The 22,921-nt window shown below is 38.6% G+C and overlaps 1 protein-coding gene across 2 annotated transcripts in view; it reads left to right on the top strand.

Moving 5' to 3' along the window:
- NTRK3 (neurotrophic receptor tyrosine kinase 3) overlaps positions 1 to 22,921 on the top strand; it is a 774,406-nt gene that overhangs the window by 545,127 nt on the left and 206,358 nt on the right. The window lies entirely within an intron of this gene.

Here is a 22,921-nt window from a genome sequence, read left to right as displayed (position 1 = left end):
TCATGTATATCTACACAAATAAACCTTTATCAAGATCATCTTAAAGCATCATGCACACAACTCTGCCATGTATAGTATGGTGGCACATGGAATCCATGTTGTTCTATAGTTTGGAGCCACAGACATCCCATTTGCCAGTGTATGGTGCCTCTATATGGCACCTTATTATGGAGATACAGTAAGTCCATATGACACCATATTATAGAGGTACCTCCATATGGCACCATATTATGAGGTGATTTCCCATAGAGGCAATGCTTCTATAGGAGAATATTCCTAACAATAAGACATCCAATAGAACATGCCATTGTCTATATATAAAACAACAAACATATGTAGATATCGTATGGGTCCAACTTGAGTCATAATATAGTTGTGTGCATGAGGCCTTACGCTATCATGTCAACTAGGGGACCTAAACAGCAAACTAATGCTGCATGCCTCATTTGTTCTGTCATGCACTTTGTCTACATACATTGTTTCTGCTTCATTGATCAGTATCGGAATCTACAATCCCTGTAACAATATGAAAAGCTCTGCAGATATTATTTGTGTCAACATATCCATAGATTTTAACTTGAATAAGTTGCCATAAAATGTCTGCCAAACTGCGTCTTTCTTGTGTCATAGTGAGTTGGAATATATATAGTATTATTCAGGACCAGACTTACGGCCCTCTAAGTCCGTCAACCTGAAATTACCCAGATACGATAAGAGTAAGAGTGCAAAAATCCCAGCCTGCGTTCCCTTGAACCATTGTGCCTGAAACTGTGTCTGTTTGTATGTACACTTAGAAATATTACTACACATCAGACAGAAGCTATGTTTTGTATGATAATATAACCCAAATATAATTATTCCAGATAATATGAAATATTGGATAGTAGAGAAATATTTTGTTCATATTACACTTAAAATCTCTGCTTAAAATCTGCGGATATTTATAAAAAAAAAATCAAGTTATTCTGTTTAAAATATCAAATTGTGCCAATTTTCACTTTGTTATATTTTATAGGACAGTCATAATATTTAAGAGAGGTAGTGGTTAATTTATATCAATTCTAAGGCAGTTGTTATTGGGTTCCATAAAATGTTTGCTTTGTATAAGGGGGGCAGGGTATTAATATGATTACATATCATATGAACCCATTTAAAAGCAGGACCTTGAGTATACCTGTAATGTGCCCTCAATTTCCTTCGAAAAACTTAGTGTAAGTGATAAATATATGCATATTCCTCTCTTTGTTCACCTGTGAGCGAACAGTGGCTCATAGTTACTTGTGTAATTGCACCTAGAAGTTTGAAGCCTATTTATGAAGCACATTTAGCAAAAAGTATAATACACTCTTTTGCCCTTCATGGGGGTTTCACTTAGCAGAACAGGAGCTAAACTGTGCACCACAATTGCTCCAAAATGTTGCCAAAAATGTTGTCACAAACTAAACTAACAAGTGGTATAAGGTTAGACAAAAAGTGTTTGGCTACACCACGGTTAAAAAATCGGTGTACATTTACACTGATAGGATTAGTAAATCTAAACCAATGTGCTCCAAAATAGCTCTCCTGCTTTCTGTCTGTATATTGGGCATACTGTTCTATATACAAAGCAAATAACATTTAATGAGGGACCCAATGACATCATTGCTTTATTGGAGAACATATCAGTACAATATAATAGCTTATATATTTGATATATTTGGCTATGTTCATTATCATTAACATAAAGATCTATCTTTGTCTATCTTTGGCTATACATAGTCTGCAATTGTAAAATCTAGCATATTTGTAATGCATCTCCATGACACTTGTTGGTGTTTGCACTTTGTGTAGTGTTAAAGAATTCGTTTTCTGTTAGTTATGTGTAAAACTGTCAGCAAGCAGCCCTAACTTAGCAAAGTTATTAAAAGTTTAAGGTATTTATGTCTTAATTAACCTAGGGTGCTGGGTATTCACACATTATTAGAACATATAGCTATTGTAAGATCTGTCTGCAGAAGCTATGCAGCTGTTTGATGTTTTCCAGCCATACATAGTTTTGAATTTCAAGGAATTTTATTTAAAATAAGTATGAGATTTCACAAGCCTATCTAAAAAGGATTGATGCTAGGATCTACCATCAATATTTGATTAGTAGAGTAATGTGACTCCTATTGATGTCTGTAAAAATTTGGTTGGGGTTAGAGATGGGGGAATCGTTCAAAAATCTAATCGGGTCCAATTTCGCCAAATCGGTTGACCAATTCATTTTACTCAAATCAAAAGTGTCCTGAAAATTTGTGTATGACACTCTGAGATCTCCCAGGATTCATCTTTTTTTTTTTCTCTTTTGTTTCATATTTTTTTAATCCTTCATTAATTCTTTATCTCTAAATTTCTACAAAATCCACCCCAATCTAATCACCAAGAGTTTGAGATCCACCTTGAATTTATACAGAAATTGGGTCAAATCTGATTAATTTACTTTCGCTCATCTTTACTTAGGAGCTCATGTCACATTAGTCAGGCCCCCACCAGTAGGACATTGACGGCATATCCTCATGACATGCTATCCGTGTCTGGTTTATTATTATTATTATTATATAGTACAGTATCACCAATATTCCTCACCCTCTAAAGATATGGGAAATAGAGAGGGCAGCATAGCCAAGTTTAATGATATTATGAAGCAACAAGTTCTTTATACACCACACAAAGTGAAAACTGAAAAGCCAAAAGCATATTTTGTACTTTTTATATAGTTGCTTTCTATATAGCCAATATAATCAAAGGGGACCTTCAATTTGAGCATAACCATTCTATTGAACAATTTAGCGATCGCCAATGTATTGTACCATGTTAATAAACTGCAGTGAAACTCAATTTCACATTTTTTTGTTTTATTTTTTGGACCAGTTATCAAATTGAATTGGAATAAAAATGGCTGATATTTTAATTAATATTATTACCTCACATTCAGCCTATTGAAAAAAAAAATGTAATTTTAATACAATGAATATTGTGCCATAATATAGAAACTGGTTACACAAATCTTGTGTATTTGAAATATATTCATTATATACAGTTTCTTAATAAACACTTTATTTTCTATGACATGCATGTGTGTTATTTACCTGCTATGTGCTGTTGAATTGTTCCATAAGAGAAGTATGCTATAAAATGACATATGGACTAACATTTGAAGGGGTTGATTATGTTGACCAAGTTTGCATACTGTAGGACATTTTGGGTGTGTCTGCCATTTTTGATGGTACCAAACTTTATTCTGAGTAACTGTAACAGAAAATGACAAATGGCTCTGTTAAAGGGAAACCACTGTTGAAACCATGGCTGATTTATTTCAAAACAGCGTCACATCTGGACACATTTTGTATATTGTATTTCAGCTCAGCCCCATTCATTTCAACAGGAATGATGCTATTTTTGAGAAGAAAATCCATGTTTTTGTAATCCTAGACCTATTTAATTTCTTTCTGATAAAGAATCACATATTTAGATGCTAATATAACACTGACCTATGTATAAGACGTCATTATTTTGAACTCAATCCTTAAAAATATATTTTTTAAATTGAATGTTGTCTTGTCTGGTTCTAAAACCAAAAACTTTTGCATCTTATGTAAGCATTTTCATTTCATGAAGTCCTCATTTCCACAATTATGTACATTTCACCTCACAATACTTACAATACACAACATCAATGATTTTATGGACTGTATACAGTAGTTCTTTGTAGCATGCCATATTATGCTTTACCTAGAAGCAGTAAAAACACTCGAGAAAATGGTCTCATATGCAACTTCAATAGAGCATGTTGTGATACTTACATGTGCATACATAACAAAAAATATCAAAAATATCAAAAATTTTAGACTATGGTGTATATAGTCCCATTGAAATGAATCTGCATTTTGGCAATAGTTTTCACTGATGCATTGACTTCAATGGGCATGCTTTCTCCATAACAGAGACCAAAGTAGTGAATGTACCCATTGTTCAGAGGAAAAACAGGATAAGTCCATGATTCACTGACGTATGAATGAGGCCTAAGGGTCAATTCAAGCTCCATTTGCAGTATATGTTGGATATATATATATATATATCAGGAACATTCCCTGACATACAGTATACCGCCGTCAGTTGTCTATGATATATAGAACTGTGTTAGCTGTACAGTGGTATACATTGCCGATAGGCTCACAAATAAAGAAAAGCATGTCTCTATGAAATATTGTGATAAAAGACGAGTATAGTGATGTATGCCAGCCTTATGGACCAAAAGGGACATACTTTTGTCCTCCTTCAGTTAAATAGAGGTTGATGGTATCCATTGGGAGCTTCACTAGCACATAAAGTAAATTCATAAAAGGAAATAAAGAATTGTCACCTGAATTTTTTGGTAAAACTGTAAACCTAAGAATATGATTGTTTCATTTTCAATGGGATAACTGTCACATAAATGCTCAGGATTAGTGTTCAGATGCCGGAATCAGCATTGAATGTGGCATCTGTGGGGTTAAATGACGTTGACGACACAATCACCACTCCCTGTCATTGCACCCACTCCATACAATGAAAAGCGATTCATGACAAAGTAATTCGTAATGAACCAAATTTCTTGACAAAATTCGGCAAATATGCCAAATAAAATTTTTCAACTTACTTTAGCTTGTCTGTACCCAGAAAATTACATACTGCAGTTGAAAAATATATCACAGAAGATGCATTGTAGGAGGGAAACTCATAATTCCCTAATGTTTTAAGGGGTTATCCAGTATTTACTAAGTAATGGCCAATACTCAAGATGGAACTTCACTAGCTGATTGGTGCCAACATTCAGCAAAGAAGCTACAACAGAACAGCTTATTGTTGGGATGTGAGGGGTTAGACATGATAGGCCATCACTTAGAAAAGGCTTCATAACCCCTTCAAGGAAGATGTGTCAGCTCGCCTAAGATATACAGTATTCAGTAAATATTTATTTTTTCATTTCTTAAAGGTCTGAGACATATCATTCCTCTGTTATTCTTCCTAGAAATGAATGACTACATTGACAACTTGGTGTCAATAGGGTGTTTTCCTACCCTGCTCAATCAGTGTCAAACTGTCTAAGGACATGCCATGTTAACACATAGGATGGTATGATTAAGGATCACATTTTTTTGAAATTTTCTGGAGAAATAACATAGCACAATGTAAATAACACGGCACAATGTATGTTTCTAAGAAAATGTGCTCTAGAATTTGTTGTAACGGAGAGTGGGTGTGTACCCACTTTAACAACCAACCAGTTTGGCTTTGGATTAACCCTAAAAGTTGCTATCCTGGCAGCCCCTTGGTATCTACCCTTTACCCCCTGTACAGAGATCTGGACTTTACTGCAGGGAAGTTACCAGGCTGCTACCTCTTGAGATATTCCCAGTGTGGTTGGTAGCTAAACACTGAGGGTAAGGCAAAATGCATAGTCTTGAGAGAGGTTAACTTCATGGCAGGCAGTGTACAAGAGTAGCCATGAAACAAGTCGGAGGTCTGGGCAGGGGGCAGGAGGGCAATATGAGAAACAGGATAAGGTAAAGTCTGTCTGTTAGAATTCACAGTTGTCAGGCAGGATTTCTATACACGGGTAGTCAGACAGAATCTAACACCTTCATTGGATTGATAAACATTGCCCACACCATGCCCACAATTTTAGACCTGACATGAGCGGGGCAAAATTGCAGATAGTGGTGCAACTACCCGCCATTTATGCGTAAAATACACCAAATTTAGGTGGATTTCAAGCTTAGTAATTGACCCCCTTATTTTTATTTTTTGTGTATAATCTGAAAAATGTTTGTCTTCAACTTTATTAGTTTAGAAACATGAATGCTGAATTGCAGAAAGTTCATTGATAATGGAAGAATTATTCTGGATAAAATAGCATCACAGTAAGTAATCAGAAACATGAAAGGGTTGAGGATTGTTCATCTCTAATTATCAGTAAATGTGCTTTTCTTTTGGAGCCTGTGACTCAAATGAAAATACCAAGTGGGATTATTACTATGACTAATTTGTATAGTATTTTGCAGTAAATAGCAAATGGCTTTTTATAGTCTGAGGTTGTCATCTTAACATATTTTTTAGTTCTGTGTTTTTTTTTTTAACAGTTGCTTGTTGAAATGCTGTATCAAAACCACTTCTAATTGACACCCAAATGAAATATAAAAAATAAATATAGGTAAAATTAGACTTATCACATCATTACCAGAACAGTAATAAGTAATCTATGCGTCTGTAAATATTTATATGCTAAGGGTGATAACTCTGTATAGCACCAACACTATAAATATGTACTATAATAGATGACCTATGTGAATACTGAAACATAGAGGGACATGGCTGACAGAGTAACATATATATATATATATTAGGATATATAGGATAAAGAAGTGGTATGTCACTATGCAGATTGGCAACTATTCAAACATCTCCAGCACTGTCTATAGCTTTGTCTCCTGTTATAGTTGTGTCCCCAAGTTTCCTGAAGCCACTGATCGTAAACAGGAAAATAAATCAGAATACCCATTTCTGGCTTATCATTTGCTACTGTGTGATCCTTCTAGGTTGCTCTTTTCCCTTCTAACCAACTGTGGAGACATACATAATAAACTTTTAGTAATAACTTTTAAAAGGGGATATCATAGGATTTGGTTATACAATATCATATCATTTTTACTTCCTTTGTAATTGGATTATTGATGCTCAAATAGCCAAGAAAAGGTTGAAAAGTTGAATCTGACATTAATTGTGTCAAAATTTTGTGATGGTATGAATTCAGCAGTCATTTTTTATTTACTTTCACACTATGGCTTTCATCATATGACTTAATCTTTGTGTCTAATGGGTAAAAGGACAGCAAGTAAATGGGAAAAAGTAGAGTAGGCACCACTGAGGTGGGTGCTAAATAAAAAAACCTAGAGAGAAGGCAAGGGGGGCAGTTAAATAGAATGATTATCCATCTTACAACTATCATGCTGACCTTCCGGGACTATTGGAAGGGGATGCACTTTGAAACCACTATATTAACAAATTTTAACTTTTTTATAAATCTTGTTCCAGTATTTAAGGTAAAATATGCATGAGCACTTTACATTTTGAAAAGCATATTGAAACAGATGAAATAAGAAATATACAAACTGGTGAGAAAACACGAATTGGGGGAGTGGGGACAGTTGAAAACAATGGTTGTTCATCAGGCAACTATCATGCTAACCTTCTCAGATTATTATGAGTGAGTGCACTCTGAGACCAATATCTTAAAGTTTTTCATACTTGTTGATAAATCTAGTTAAAGTATATAAGAAAAAATATATGTTGGATCAGTTTACATTTTGCAATAAATTCTACAACAGGTTAAATAAAATAATTAATCAAAAAATGTCAAAAAATTGAATTTTTCTCACCCATAACACTTCTGCTTCATATTTAGTATGTGCATCTGTAGAACTGATGAGTTAAAATTTCAGAAAAAAATACCTTCATATTTTTGAAAGCTTTATTATTAAGTGAATATGTAACACATTGTTTAATGTAACCTTACTGGCACTGGCAGACTACTGCAGTCCTCTGTGCTTGCCTAATAAATCTTGCCAAAGAGTATACATTAATAGTACCAATAACATTCTCAGTGCTGTAAATTATAAATGCTTTGTACAACAGAAAGATGGATCTAGTTGAGGCCTCGTGCATATGGCCGTTGTGCCGTATGCGTCATATTTTTTTGCGGTGCGGAACAACGGAAAAAAACACCACGGAAGCACTCACACGTAGTGCTTCCGGTGTTCCGTGACTCAGTTCCGCATCTCCGGAATTGCGGACCTATTCAAGTGAATGGGTCCGCATTCGTGATGCTGGGTGCACATGGCTTTCAGCCGCCGACCCGCCATTTGCGGCCTAAAGCTCAATTTCTAATCCTAACAAGATATCTTGAAGCAGACACATCTAATGAAAATACTTTAACTGTTTGTAAAAAAAATTCCATGTAGCATGAGAAATTTGCAGAACCTAAACCATTTCAAGTAAATCTCTTTGGATAGAGCATTGATGTCCAACCTACGGCCCTCCAGCTGTTGTAAAACTACAACTCCCACTATGTCCTGCTGTAGGCTGATAACTGTAAGCTGTCCGGGTATGCTGTGAATTGTAGTTTTACAACAGCTGGAGGGCAGCAGGTTGGGCATCCCTGAGATAGAGGATAGAAGCACAAAAATTACAGTTGTCTATGAAATTAAATGCTTTGGCAGGGATCTTTCACCAAGAATGACCCCAATGACTTATCTATAAGAAAACTTATACTAAGAGGACTTAGAACATGTCACATGAGCCTCCTTATTACTCCTAACAGGCTAAAAGGGGGCTAGCTGTGATAAGGGAATCCTATCCTATATACTGATTGCATGTTTTGTGCTATTAGACCAATATTTTGTTGACTTACTCTATTTATACCAACTCTTCTTGGCCATATTTCAGCATTCCTTTGAAATACACAATACCTGGAACCATGATGGATCTATGTGTTTTAGCCACTACAAGGACTCTAAAATAGGATTATATTATGGCCATGCAAAACAGACCTCTTATATACTAAGTGATACTAATTTAGAAGCAAATTGGAGCATCTTTGGCTACCAGTTAACCATAGCAGTCAAAAGCTATATGTAATTATCAATGACCTGAACAGTAAAAGTTAACTTACTGAACTCTTACAGTAAAAAGTGTCTTATTTGCCTATAACAAGAAAACATGGCTAGCATTTCATTTTCCCCAAAACAGCTATATTTTAATTATGTGGCTATAGCAAACAAGGACCCCCTTTTTAATATCAGCTTTGAGTCAATCACCTGATATAAGATTCCCTGAGTTTGTGAGTTTGGAGAATCATTGTTGTACATTTTGTAGGCAACCAAGTCTGATATTTCCAGAGAACCAAATAGGACAACCCTTTTTAATAGATGGTGCGCCACCTTCATGGAAACCCCTTAAGAGGCTTGCTCAGGATTAGAATGATGTGGCTACTTTATTTCAAAACCATACCTGTCCATGGATTGTGTCTGTTAATGAAGTTCAACTCTATTAAAGTGCAAAAAAAAAAAAAAAAAGCAAAAACCAACTATTTTGCACAGCTCACGCTAAATTTGTCCAGACACTCCCGTAATATGAAGACACTCCCGTAATATGAAGTAAAAGGCAGCACGGATGAATACCCCGGATCTGATGTCATGAGAGACTTCAGTAACAAATTTTCAATAGGTCCAGCGCCTTGGAATTTAAAATAAAATGTAACTTTTATTTCCATGAATAAAAAAAAACCCATGGTGCCCCCGAGGAAATAAAAGTTACATTTTATTTTAAATTCCAAGGAGCTGGACCTATTGAAAATTTGTTACTGAAGTTAGACATTCATTTTAATTCTGGGCCTATTTATTTATTTTTTTGCATTTTCATTTTTTCACCCCTTACATAACAATAGCCACAACCTTTAAATTTTCCAATCATATAGACATAAGGGTTTATTTTTAGCGAAATAATAATAATATATATATTTTTTTAATGGCACCATTTAATTTCTCATGTCTTGTATTGGAAAACAGGAACAATTTATTGTGGGTAGAAAAAAATACAAAATTACAAAAATACAATTCAAACAAGACTTTTTAGGTTTTGGTTCACTATGCTCTAAAAATCACATGACATCCTTTTTCTATGGGTCAGCACGCTTACAGCGATTCAAAATTTGTTTAGTTATTATTTTTATTTATTTTTTGCCACTTTTAACCTTTTCCTGACATATGACGCATTAGCATGTCACATATCTGGACCTTAAAGTGGGCACCCGCTCTGGCTTATTATGATAAAGTCAATTGCATACATTTTACCCCTCAGATGCGGTGGTCAAATGTGACCAAGGCATCTGGGAGTGCAAAAACCAGGGAGTGCCTGCTTCTGGGTATGTACTGGCTCCCCCTAGCAAGAAGCAGCGGAGCCAGAATGTGTGGGCGGCAATAGGACAACTATTAAAAAATGTCAAAAATATTACTTTTAAAATATAAAAAAAATTATCCCATGTAGCAAATGGCAAAACAGAAAAAAGTCACCTCTCACAAAAAAATGTAATGTAAAGTGATAAAAACTTCATACACACCACAAAATAGTATCTCAATGAAGGGTACAGTTAAATGACCGGGTTTGTCATGATTGCCAATCCCGGTCATTAAGGCTAGATTATAAAGCCAGCACCCACCATGTATGAACTGGGCTCAGTGCAGCAGCCGCCTCCATATATTACCTCAGTTACAATGATATACAGGTATGTCAGTGTGGCTGAAGGGATTAATATTGCTAAGACATGAGCAATGACCCTAGTCAAGACTAGAGATGCCAATAGAATAGTTGGATGATTTGTGACATTTTTGTGTTAATATTTTTTTAAGCTCCATTAAGTCCAGGACTCTGTATGTATAACTAAGTAGCTTTAACCTAACCACTGATCAGCCCAAACAAGGTCCATTTACTGCTTTGGCTGAATACTATTAAGGTTGTGTGACTGCATAGGGAGCACTAAGAATCTTGGCTTGAAACCAACACCCGAACTGTGGTTGTGGTTATTGTAGTGATCTAGCCTGAATTAGAACAGGTTGAAATAAGAACTGTATTTTTTGTACATCTAGCTGTCACATCAGCCTGTGTAGAGGATGACAAGAGGGCTGGAGAGGAAAGAGCAGGCAGTTGTGGAGGGAAAGGAAGAAGACAACTCGCCTTCTTCCTGTCTGTGTTTGTTTAGACATTAAAAGTGGTTTTCCCTTACGTCCTAACCAGCAGCACAGATGGGGTATTCCAACCCCCGCGAACTAGTAGGACCAATGGAATTTTATTGAATAGTAAATTGAATAAACGTGAAAACCACACCCATCTAACCCCTATAAAGGAGGGGATACTCAGCCCCTTGTGTTTTTTTCTGTCCTCCCAGACAGTAGGACTGATGGTGATTCCCTTCTGGGAATCCCTGCAGATGTGGTTCCTGCGCCCTCATGCTGTGCTCTGGGGAGTTCAGTTTGGGGCGCGGGTCTCTACTTCTTTGAGTTTTAGCGTTCCTTACCTTTATCGGCTCTGCGGCGCTGGTATTGTTGGCGAAAGTGGGGTCTCTAGTGTGACGTCAATTCCGCCTGCGTCCTCCGGTCTGAGAATTCTTTTAGCAGCTGGACCAAGAGGGGATTTTGGTCTCTTAACTTGCTTTGTAGGGGAATTTTCTTAACATCTTGCAAGGCCGGTTTTTGGCTCCTCCCCCTTGGCACAGAGCTCTATTTTAATCTCCCTTGGCTGTTTCTGGGCCTCTGAGTGCAGCAGGTGAATTTCTAGCTTTCTAATACCTGCTACTTGTGCTAGATTATTTGGCTTTAGCCTCTAGTGTTTCCATTTAGAGTATATTTTCATCTATCTCGGGTATAATTGGATCTGGAAAAATCTAAATTTTTATATTAGAAATGTATTTTTCCTAATTTATTTTTTCTCCTCCTAGTATGTCTACTGGCAACGGGTCTGCCAAACGTGAAGTGGCCTCTAGAAAGATCTCGGCCAAAAGAAAGCACTTAATGTGCTATAATTGTGGCACTCCCTTGGAAAATTCATATGAGTTTTCAAGATGCCTGAGCTGTAGGGCAAAACTGCAGCCTCCAACCCAGGAGCCTACTGTACAGGATATGTACATTTGGGTGAGGGATTATCTAGCCTCAAGTATGTCAGCTATGAATGGTACTGTGGAGGATCTCAAGCTGTCCCCTACTCACAAGAGAGCTAGACCCGCGTCCCCTCCAAGGGCCATGGACATGTCAAGGGATCCTGATGCAATCAGAGAGAAATGTACATCCTCTTCATCAGAAGATGACTCGTTTTCTTACTTTGTTCCGCTGGAAAAAACTTTGCTTTTGCTGAAGTCCATCCGGTCAGGGGACCAGGATTAGGACAGGGGGGAAGCCTCAACTTCTGCCTCTAGGGTGCCTAGGACCTTCAAAGCAGATGATACCCTTCTCTCCATGATGAAAACAGAATGGAAGAAGCCTGAGAAGGGTCTGATTTTAACCAAAAGGTTTAAGACAATGTTGACATGGCTATAGCCAAGATGTCTAAAAGAACCATAGCTCCTTCTGAGGACGGGTCAAGCTTGCAGGACCCTATGGATAGGAAGGCTAATTGTGCTTTCAGGCAATCCTATTCAGCAGTTTCAGCCGCAGCTTCAGTGGCGATATCCTCCTCGGAAGTGGCTAGTTTCCTTAAATCCTAGTCTAATCCAAATCCAGACGGACATAGACCAGGGAGTCCCTAGGTCTGATATATTGGCGTCTTTTAAGACGGCCAATTTGGTTATGGAGTTTTTGTGTGTTGCTGCCCCCGGCAGCTCAGACTGGCCTCCAAATCCATGGCCTTAGCCTCCGCTGGCCACTGACCTCTATGGTTGAAACCATGGAAGGCGGATACATCATCTAAACACAGCCTGTGTGCCCTTCCGTTTGATCCCGGCAAAATATTTGGCACAGAGCTTGACTGTATTATGGAGGGACTGTCGGACAAGAAAAGCAAGTCCCTTCCCCAGCAGTCCTTTTGTGGTCGGTGCAGGTGCCTTGGGAGCAGATCTGCTCCCCAGTCAATACCTCGAAAAGTTTGGGATAATCTGCGCCAGGACAAAATGTTGCTCTGACCTGGGCCTCTAGGAAGCTCTGGGATTCCAGCTGATGTGACCCTGCTTTTTGCTCATTCTGCCCCCCTCGTGCCCGTAGGCAGCCGCCTACACCACTTTCTAGACACCTGGTCTCAACATATCTAGGATCCATGGGTTTTGAGAATAATTTTGGATGGTTATTTGATCGATCTTGAATCCATTCTTCCAAACAAATTTATGAAGACAAGAGTACTTCCTCCTATCAAGCAAAGGGCGCTAGAATCTTACATCCTGGAGTATATCCAGAAAGGAACCCATAGAGGAAGTTCCTCTACCAGAACAGGGGGCAGGGATCTACTCCCCAGTATTCCTGGTACCAAAGGTGACAGGAGACTGGAGGATGATTATAGATTTGAGATTTTTCAATCAGTATGTAAAGCGCAAACGTTTTCACATGGAAACCACCCAATCTGTGGTGAACATCTTAGTGCAAGGAGATTACCTGGCTACCCTGGGTTTAAAGACAAATAGTAAAAGGACAGCACTACCTTTCAAGTTGTCTCAAAAAGTTCATTCCGTGGCGGTGCCTGTGGTGTCAGATCCTAGCCTCTGGGGATCCCAAGATGCATAAATACAGGAAAAAAACACGGCACTCTAGCTTCTCAAATCAAATCCGTGTTTATTGTTCACCCAGCATGCAACGTTTTGACTCCACTGAGTGATAAAAACTCAGTGGAGTTAAAACATTGCAGGCTGGGTGAACAATAAACACGGATTTGATTTGAGAAGCTGGACTGCCACAGTTTTTTCCTGTCCCCTGGATTTAAAGGATGCGTATCTCTATATTCCCATCCATCCTGCTTCCAGGAAATATTTAAGGATCCCGGTACAAGTAGGAGGTATTTTAAAATATCTTCAGTTTGCAGCCCTCCTGTTTGGCATTTCTTCGGCCCCACACACATTTACCAAGGTTGTGGTGGCAGTAGTTGCCGCTCTAAGACTTTAGGGGCTAAGCATTGTACCTTATCTGGATGACTGGCTCCTCAGAGCCCCATCTCAAGTGATCCTATCCCAACATCTGCTGCTAGCTGTATCTTTCCTCCATCAGTTGGGATGGATAATCAATTGGAGCAAATCCAATATTCTCCCAGCAACTTCAGTGAAGTTTCTCTGCTTTTTAGTCGATTCAGTCAGAATGACTTTTCATCTCACTCACGAGAGAAAATCTCGGGTCAGAGAATCAGCTCAGTTTCTTTTGGTCTCCTGAAGGGTAACTTTTCGTCGTCTTATGAGGATGTTGGGACTTATGTTCGCTACCGTAGATGCGGTTCCTTGGGCGCTTTGACATCTACGTTCTCTTCAAGCAGAGGTTCTTGCCAATTGGAATCACCGGCCCTCAGACCTCAACAAGTGTCACTCCCTGTCTTGCCCAACCTAATCCTCTCTCCGATAGTGGTCTCACCTAGAGCACAGCCAGTCTCTGATCCAACCCTCTTGGATCATACTTACTACCGACGCATCCCTTGTAGGTTGGGGAGCACATCTTCTTAACCTGACAGTACAGGTTTCTTGGCCTCCTCTGGAGAGATTGTTAACATCCAATCTCCTGGAGATCCATGCTATCAAGCTAGCCCTACTCCATTTTGCTCCCCTAATTCTAGGAAACGCAGTGAAAATTCAAAACGACAGCATGACGGCTGTCCTTTACATCTACAAGCAAGGAGGCACTCGATCACAAAAATCTCCTCGGTGAGATAGGTTTGATCTTGGATTGGGCAGAGAGGAACCTCACCCATCTTATGGCAGTCTATATTCGAGGATCTCTCAATATGATTGCCGATTGCCTGAGCAGAGGACTCCCCACAGGAGAGTGGGCTCTCTACATCTCCACCCGGACATATTCAAAGAAATTCCGCTCAGGTGGAGGGTGCCAGAGATACAGCTCATGGCTACGAGGTTCAACACCAAGTTGGAGAAATTCTGCTCCCTTTACAGGGAGGACAATCCGGTGGCAATATATGCCCTGTCAATCCCGTTGGGGTTCAGGCTGGCCTACTTCTTCCCTCCAATTTCCTTGATTCTAAAGTATTGATGAAGATAAGGCAAGACTAAGCATCTGTCAGCCATAATCCCGTTTTATCCCAAAAGAGCTTGGTTCACCCAACTCATTCAGTTGAGTCGGGGACAAGTCTGGAGGCTTCCCCCAGAGCATGCATTAGTGTCGAGGGACACTCACAGCTGCCCAAAACTTCAAATGTTCACCATGACAGCCTGGAGGTTGACCAGTCCCTTCCTCAGTTAGAAGGGCTCTCTAGTGCGGTCTTGAGAACTATGTCCCACACCAGGGCGGACTCTACTAATCAAGCATACGCGAGAATCTGGAGAATATTCTAAATTTGGTGTGCCAGGAAGCAAGTATCCAGTATGGAGTGGTCGGTTTCCGGCGTTTTAAACTTCTTACAAGATGGGCTGAATAATAAGCTATCCCCTTCCACCCTGAGGGTACAGACGTCAGCTATTTCAATAGGTCCATAGCTCAAGGCCCACTAATCAAAAGATTCTTGAGGGTAGCCTCAAGATTTAGACCTACAACTATCCAACCAGTTCCCATCTGGGATCTCTCAGTTGTGCTCAAGGGACTATCATCTCCCCTTTTAGCTTATGGAGGACAAGGAAATGAAGTATGTTATGACCAAAGTAACTTTTCTTCTGGCAATTACATCAGCGAAAAGGTTTGACAGCTTACGAGCTATCCCTAAGGTACCAACATTCCACAACATTAATCAAGTTATTTTTCTACCGGTTTTACTTCCTCATGCGCCCTCCAAGAAAAATAGAGGCCTGCATTGCCTCAATATTTCGAGATGTCTCTGGATCTACCTAGATAGATCTAAGGAATTCAGGAAGGACGCAAATCTTATTCTCTTGCAGGGGCCCAGAAGGGCCACAAAGCGTCTAAGCCTCCCATAAGTTGATGGGCTAAGGAAGCCATTCAAGAATCTATGGTTTCTCAGAATCTAGAGCCTCCTGAGTTCATAAGAACTCACTCGACCAGGTCTGTGTCTACCTCCTTTGCGGAAAGAAATTTAGTTCCTCTGAAACATATTTGCAGATCTGCTACGTGGAGTTTCCACTCCACTTTCATCACCCACTACAGACTTGACTTCAGAGTGACTGATTACTCTTCCTTTGGGCGTTCAGTGTTTTCTGCTATCAGGCATGAGGGCCCTTCCTTATAGGGTTTCCACTTGCCAAATACCTATTTGTGCTGCTGGTTAGGACGTAAGAAAATCATTAATTTCTAATAATTTGTTTTCCCTTAGTCCTAACAGCAGCACACAAATATCTTTCTTCTTGTACATTACACAACGGGTTGAGGGTGATCCCCTCCTTTACAGGGGTTATGTGAGTGTGGTTTTCACATTTATTCAATTTATTATTCAATAAAATTCTATTGGCCCAACCAGTTCAAGGGGGGTGGAATACCCCATCTGTGCTGCTGTTTGGACTAAGGGGATAACAAATTATTGTTAGAAATTAACGATTCTAAGACTTTAATATTGAAGACCTAGCCTCTGTATCTGATCAATGGGTGCCTCATACCTGGGAGACCTCTCAATCAGCTGTTTGAGAAGGCAGCAACGCTCGCAGTAGTGCTGTAGCTTTCTATCAGCTTTCCCTAGGCCAGTGATGACGCATTCATTGTGACGTGGCTTAGGTTCAGCTCAGCCCCGTAGCAGTGAATGGGGCTGAGCACAATACCAAGCAAAGCCGCTATACAATGTATGGCACTGTGCTTCAGAAGCATGGAGAAGGATGTAGCACTCACAGCAGCAGCACTCAAACAGCTGATGGGCGTGGTCCCAGGTGTTGGACCCACAGCAAACTGATACTGATGACTTATCCTGAGGATAGGTCATCAGTTGTAAAGTCTTGGTAAACCCTTCATGTTTTCTCCCCCCATATTAATCAGTCAATGAATGGTTTTATTATTGAAAAAAAAAATACATGCGCCACATCTGAAACAACCTATACTATAAACTTACTAAGCTGAACTACACCAAAATTGCCTAGGCATATTTCAGGATCAAACTGCGGCGCAACTGTTAGTTTTGGCACAATCTGCCACTTCGCCCTGCTCACACCAGGTCTATAAAAGTGGATGTGGAGTGAGAGGGGGAGGAGACAGGACGGCAAGCCTGTCTCTTTTACCATTTTCTACACCTGTTTTAGGACAGCTAGGAAGCTGTCTTACATTTAGCACTGGCACTGGATGTGCCAAAGTTATAGAGAGGCTGGAGCCTCTTCTTAACTCCTAAGGACGAACCACGAGCTATCGGGCTTTATTAATACTGGCATCTAAAATGCAGATTTTAATAAATGTGCCCCTTACTACATTATTGGTCAAAGGAAACAGTAAAAAAAAAGTATAATAATAATAATAATAATAATAATAATAATAATAATAATAATAATTGCTGTCTTCTATTTATCTTGTTTACCAAGAAAATGATGCAAAGTAAAAACAAGCCCTCATACAGTTTTGCTGACAAAAAAATATATATGTTATAGGTCTTAGAATGCAACAACACAAAAATAAATTATTTTGTAAAAAAAAAAAAGTAGCAAAGCAGAAGAAACACTATAAATATAGCATCTTCACGATTATACTGACCCACAAAATAAAGCTATTTAATACATTATACAGCTATACTGAAGAAAAGAAAAGTCACTAAGGGTGTCTTACTTCAGCAAGTAGCATTTATTATGTATAAATTAATACAATCCTTTGCTGGCTGGATTCATTTTTCTTTTAAATTCTTTTCTTTTAATGGATAATTTTATGTTTAACACAGAAACAGCAATAATAGTCCAGGGTGTAGTGAACAATTTACAGATTATCTATAGTTATTACAGACATTAAGGGTTAGGGAATGGATTCATTTTTCTATCACATTGTACATTGCTCGTTTCCATGGTTACGACTAGTGTTCAGTGAAGTGGGCTTTGGTATCTACTGGTACCTGGGGACTGAAGCTGATTTCAGATCACAGTTTTAAAATGGTTTACAAGTTGAATAATTGCATGCCAAAGTTATTCAACAAAGTCTCATGCGACTTCGGAGATAACAAATTTCACCTCTGTGAATGCTGTACAGAGACAGACTAAAGTCTCCACACTAGCGTTGACCGTCCTGCAATCCATCAGTGGTGGTTGTGCTTGCACACTAGAGGAGAAAGTGTTGGCTTCTCTGGTGGCCGGAACTTTGGGTGTGCACATAGGCTAGTGCTTTTTCCTATAGTGTGCAAGCATGGCCACCGCTGCTGAATTGCTGGGTGGTCATAACCATGGAAGCAGTGTATAATGTGATGGAAAAATGAATCCAGCTTGCAAAGGAGGCAATATGGAAAATCATAGTACATTAGTATGTGCCTTGTATTAACTTTCTCTAAATGATAAATGCTATTTGCTGAAGTGACAGAATCCTTTTAAGTCACCTTTTTCGCCAATTATATATATTTTAGACATCACTTTAATACCTACAATAATAAAGTGACATTTTCAAGAGGGTTTTTCCTGATCTAATGTGTCTGTTAAGGGGTTAAAGGGCTTCTGTTACCCCACTAAACTGTTTTTTTTTTGTGTGTACTTATAATCCCTATACTGCGATGTATCCATACATAATGTAGTTAATCATTTTGGTTCAGTAGATTCTGCTAAAAACATACTTTTGTAATATGCTAATTACCTGTCTACCTCGCTCGGCCGCCCGCTCCATCCTCAATGCGCCTGGGATGCCGGCGTCTTCTCTTCCGGGTGTATTTGATGACGTCATCGGCGCAGGCGCATTGAGGATGGAGCGGCCGAGCGAGCATCCGCCTCTCAGTGCGCCTGCGCCGACTGAATACCATTACGGTGCAGGCGCGAGATCTTGATAGTGGACAGGGCCAGCCAGAGGACAATCGCGTTCGCTGGCCCTGTCAATCAACATGCGGAGGGGGCGTCTTTAGGATAGGAGGATGCGGCTGCTACCAGCAAGTAGCCGCTCTACTTGCTGGTAGACAGGTAATTAGCATATTATAAAAGTACGTTTTTTAGCAGAATCTACTAAACCAAAATGATTAATTAAATTATGTATGGATAAATCGCAGTATAGGGATTATAAGTACACAAAAAAAAAAAAATGTAAAAAAAAACAGTTTAGTGGGGTGACAGAAACCCTTTAAGTTCATACCAAGACAAAAACAAGTAGGGTAATTATAAACTAAATGCGTGACAGACATCTTTCCTTGCTCTTGTTTGTTTCCATTCCAGTGTACTATATCTAATATTATTAGGGTTGAGCAAAACAAGTATCCGAAGCGGACTTTGATCCGAATTTCTTGGAAAATTTGAATCAACGCAAAGCTGAATTTCCTTGTGCTTCGTGGTAACAAATTCATTTTCTGAAATGGCTTAAAAAAAAACACAACATACTGACCTTATCCATTTGAGCATGAAGAGGCTGTTACGGCCATCCTGGTTGGAGATCCTGCGCAAAATCTCCTGTGCGGTGACATATGATGCCACCACACCGGCAAGCATGATGACGTCGACACAGACCATGCAAGATTTTGCGCAGGTTCTGAAATCAAGATGGCCGCAGCGGCCTCTTTGCGCTGAAATGGATAAGGTGAGCATTTTTTTTAACCCCTGAAGGCCTCAATTTTTACATGAGATGCGATCAGCGATGAACTCGGCATCTGAGGGGTTCAATGACGGGGCAGTGCAATCACCGATCCCCATCATTGCAGCCGCTACTTACAAAGAAATGCGTCTGGTGAGGAATTCATTTGTCACGGAGCGAATTTCTTTGTGAAATTCTTAGAAACAACTTCACTCAACACTAAATTTTTATTCATAGGTCAGAAATCAGTCAGGAGGGGGACAAATCCCACTTTCCTGTCCTGCAGTTCTAGATCTCTCATCTAATTTTAATATAAAGTTTTATTTCCTGTAGTGTTGGAGTTGTTCTCTCTTTTCCTGCAATTGAAACTGAACCATGCTGGCACCTAACATTTCCGCCGTGCCAACAGCATGCACACTTGAGACGGTAAATTGTGGTCTTCTGTCAGGTCATGTCCACAGGAACCTTATGAAGTTCATATGTGTCGAAAATTATTCTTGTCATGCTAAGTTGTTATAAAAGGGTATGGTGTGAGGACTTAAATTAATATTTCAGAACTGACAAAGGCTTTGAATGGGCTTCCTTGTACATTGTAAAACTGGAGAACAGCTTTATTATAATAGTGAAGAATAAAGCTAGACCATGGCTGCCATAGATAATTACTGGATCTTTGATATATTGTACAATAATTGGGAAATATAATGTCAAGATATAAAAAAAAAAATCATATTGGTTACTATGGACAACACTGCTCACTATCTTTCTTTGTCCGATTATAATACGTTAATATACCCAGTTATTCTTTTAGAACCAGTAGAAGCTGGGGTTATGCACTCCCTCTGTTTGTGTTTGACTTTTTTTGCAGAATTTTTATATAGATATGCATAATATAAACATGCCCTCCTTACCTTTCCGCTTGATATTCCAAAAGATGTGTATTGCAGCCTGCCAAGGATTTTGCTAACATGCTGAGGTATTTTATTGCTTTTTTTTTTCTTTTCTTCAGAAATTGGAGTCCTTTACCAAAAAAAGGTGGACATATCTCGTATATTGTACAGTTTTGTTTCATAGCTTTGTCATACTTCAGCTTAAAAGCAGTTTGTAGTTCTTTATAAGGTTGGATTTGAGACAATTGCCATCTACTGGATATCAGAGTTCAGGGCAGCAAGGAAATTGTGTAAATTCAATCAAAATTTTTGATAATTTTAACTATGTACTCATTTCCATTGTGAACACTGAATTTGAAGATGTTTCTTCAGTGTTATGTCTACAGTCACTAATATAGTTCTCATATTTTCCAAAAATTGAATTAATTCTACGATATGAAAAAAATTACCTTTCCATAAATATTAAATATTTATGAGGCCAGGAGATCAAAGATAAGAATTACACTTGACCTGTCAGATGACGGGATTCAAAGAAAACACAAACTGACAGCTTGCAAGCAGACTGATTTTTTTTTTTACTGTTGTATCTCAGAAATGGTTGAAAATTATGATATGATAATACAATGCCTCCAAAAGTCTAACACAGACTTTACATTTTAAATTCACTCAACAAATTAGATGTGTATTTAGATGTGTATCCAGATCAGAAAGAAAGAAAGAAAGAAATAAAAAGAAAGAAAGAAAGAAAGAAAGGGAAAAGGAAACTTAAAAAAAAAAAGTGAAAACCAAGAGTAACAAAATATGAGCCCTAGGATAGATCATAGTGGCATGCATTTTCAGGCACCTTTGATTCAGGTATAATCAGTTTGGACCTATTAGTTGATGGATCCAAGCATCTATACTCAGCTGATCCATATCTGCATGTTTGGAGAGATAGCCGTTTCCTAGGTTTGTCCCATCTCAAACTTTTTTCTCCAGTGGCAAGTAGTCCATGTCATACACAATGCTAGAAGTGACTACAGTAGCTACCCATTAGTTCCACAGCATGGTGAACTATAGGAACATGGATTTCCAAAGTGGTGAATGGCTTTCAAAGTATTTACTGCTAGAAAGATGTTACAGAGGTTGTATTGATCTTATTTTTTTTAAGTGAATATGTCCACTTCCACCAGTCTTCACTGATCAAAGGGTACAGTAGATGTGTCAGGTCCATGACTGCCATTGGAGTGTGGCTCTCAGAGCAATACTTCTAAGAGAGAACACTCTTAGAAAATATTTGATTTGAGTCAACATTTGACAAAATCTTTGTGCGAAATATGAGGCTTACAGAGGTTACATGATGGTTCAAGGTTCTATGGAACAATATATGTTTGTGTGCGTTAGGCCTGTTATCAACGCTAACATAGTCTTGTGATGGTAAGGAATTGGTAGATGTGGGCTACTGGCAACAGTTTCTTTATAAAGCTAACTCAAAAGGTCTTATCCACCTGTCAGGTGTGTTATATTAATAATAATAGACTTGATCACTGACTGGCAGAGGTTAATCTCTGTTCCATGATGATCCCCCTTACATACTGTATGTTGAGAACAACACAGTAATACCGTAGATACTCTTTAAACATATGACACTGTCATAGTGTCATACTTTGTGTTCTTTATTACATGAAAATATTTTCACTGGACCTACGGAGTGAGTCATTTCTCTCTTAATTGTATTCAGCGATATCTCATTGAAATCAGTATCTTTGCCTTCGCCATGCGTGTGCTCAATGCCCTCCTTGTAGGACTGAGAGATTACATCGATACAACAGTGAATCGTTCAGGAGTATATTACAAAGTGTTGATGGAAGGGCTGAACTTAGTGCAAGACAATCCTGTGATTAAGCCAACATAAAACAGTAGGGCACAGCTCCTCTCTCCCGGTTTCTTCTGATTCAGCAAAATTAAAGTCCTAATCCCGGAGAGAAGTACAGTAAGTTTGATGAGCTCCTACAGGTAATCACAATGAACTCTAAAGGTGTCTGCTTAATTGTGCATTATTAATCAGCGGAGCCAGATACAGTAGAGTACAAACGCTGCAATATTCAGATGAACAAAAGCTGAGTTAGTAAATTGTAGCCAAGCTCGCATTATCATTTGGCACAACCTATTGTTATATTATGTTATTTTCATGGTTCAACAGAAGAGTTTCTTTATTAGTGATAAGTGGCAGGGGCAATATTCAAATTTGCAATATTTCACAAATATTTGGGCGAATATTCGCCATACATTCGAGAATTCGTGATCTCCAGGCATTACTTTCTCGATTGCGAAAATTTGCATAAAATTTGCATTAAAATTCTCGCATAACAATTAGCATGAACTGGTATTTTTTTTAATAAAAAATCGAATATTCACCATTACGAATATATTTAGCGATATTCTAAATATTAGCAAATTCTCAAAGTGCTGATATTCGCGATTAAAATTCGCAATTCAAATACTCGTTATCAACACTATTCTTTATCTTAAATAAGAATCCTACGATAATCTCCCTACATAAAATCCATAAGCTATAGAGGTTTAATGGGGTTATCCCATAATAAATGTAACAAATCAGGCATCATATAGAACAGGTCAATCTCTTGCTAACAAAGCTAGAACCATCCCTGTACCAGACATGGATCCAGAGATATCCCC

Source organism: Bufo gargarizans, chromosome 2, assembly GCF_014858855.1.
Source record: "Bufo gargarizans isolate SCDJY-AF-19 chromosome 2, ASM1485885v1, whole genome shotgun sequence".
In the NCBI taxonomy this organism is placed as follows: domain Eukaryota; kingdom Metazoa; phylum Chordata; class Amphibia; order Anura; family Bufonidae; genus Bufo; species Bufo gargarizans.
Note: the sequence above shows the minus strand (reverse complement) of the source record. Positions and strands in the feature narration are given on the sequence as shown.